The sequence below is a fragment of the Phoenix dactylifera genome, chromosome 15 (assembly GCF_009389715.1).
Source record: "Phoenix dactylifera cultivar Barhee BC4 chromosome 15, palm_55x_up_171113_PBpolish2nd_filt_p, whole genome shotgun sequence".
Classification (NCBI taxonomy): domain Eukaryota; kingdom Viridiplantae; phylum Streptophyta; class Magnoliopsida; order Arecales; family Arecaceae; genus Phoenix; species Phoenix dactylifera.
The window spans coordinates 3483412-3484836 of NC_052406.1; the positions used below are offsets into that span (position 1 = coordinate 3483412).

The window sequence follows — 1425 nt, forward strand, 5'->3', positions numbered from 1 at the left end:
TGTTTCCTTGCACAAAATTTTGTAGTATTGATTACAAGCACACTCAGCGTACATGGTGAAGCGCTGGTCAATTCAAGACCTCAGAAGCTAGAATAAACCGAACTGGAAATTTAAAATTATCAAATGGTGGACTTCAGGCCCCAACTTTGAAAGATCTTTTCAGTTGAGACAGAGAGAAACTCCAATTGATTCAAAAAGCTGAAATGAAATCGTTTGACACAAAGTATGTCTTCTTGCACAAAATTTGTAGCGTATAGACTACAAGCCCCACTTATCACATGGTGAAGCGCTAGTCAATATCAATAAACTCAAAGCTAGAATAAACTGGAATTGGAAACTTTAAAAATTATCAAATTGTGGAGTTCAAGCACCAACCTCTGAAAAGTAGCCACAACATCTGTCGATCATCTTCTGGATAAGGAGTAGGCTCATCATGCTCCAGTTCAGTAGCCATCAACCGTATCACTTCATGGACCTGGATTGGCATGTGTTAAAACAAAATTTATGGGCTATTCTTCGGCAGCAATTATAAGAGTCAAACATCTTAGAAAGCCGCAAGCATACATCTCTTAGTCAAGGGAAGAAGAATGTAATATATCATACCTCCACTATCATCGCCATATTATGCAAAGGTTTCTTGCTTCATTTTCATTAGGTTATTCTCTATGTTTCGCAGTACTGGTCTATAGCTGCACAAGCCAAAAGATGCCTTGGTTACTTCCGCCATCAACTATCAGCAACAAGCCACAAGAAGAAATGGAGGAGAAACTATTACAGGTGTGTGAGATTGTGGTGTGCTTGGACTGCACGTCTAAGTTCAGCGGTAAGCTTCATAACTTCTGCAGCCAGTTGCCTCAGCTCTGCTTTTTTCCTTGACAAGTTGATCCTAGAAAAAGAACAAGGAAAAAAAAAAAGCGTCTTGAGGAAACCTGTGGGTCTGTATTTCCACAACCAGACTTGACAGGATGATGAAGATGTGTTCTTTGTTTTGATCCCATCAAAAGTTCGCTACTTCTTAATAAACTTAACAGTGGAAAAAATAATATTAGAGATTGAAAAAAAAAGGATGCAGAGGATGACAAAAATAGTTCCAGCAATGTGTCTCCAACAAAAAAGCTGTGTTTCTACTTATCATTTCCAATGCAAAGAGAATTCCACTTGTTTAGAAGCTCAATGAATTATTTTTCACATGGTTTAATCGGCCAATAGCCTGGCAGACATTTCCACTAACCAAACAGAAAGTAATACAAGTTTTATCTGCCACCACTAGTTGTCATTCCCTTGTAACAAAAGAATGAATATAGAGATGCTAGACATTGTGTGCAAGATCATGGCCACCACTATATTGATGGCGTGAAACTTTGTAACTGATATAAGGCATCTCGTGACAGCCATCCTACATAAAACTTGTATTGCTTTTCAAAC

The 1425-nt window shown here is 38.2% G+C and overlaps 1 long non-coding RNA gene across 1 annotated transcript; it reads right to left on the reverse strand.

Moving 5' to 3' along the window:
- Positions 1–269: 269 nt before the first annotated feature.
- LOC120113252 lies at positions 270–869 on the reverse strand. The gene is made up of 3 exons (XR_005515055.1): positions 776–869; positions 604–689; positions 270–475 (listed from the first exon to the last, which is right to left on the reverse strand). It is a non-coding gene; the product is annotated as an uncharacterized LOC120113252 (long non-coding RNA).
- Positions 870–1425: the final 556 nt, after the last annotated feature.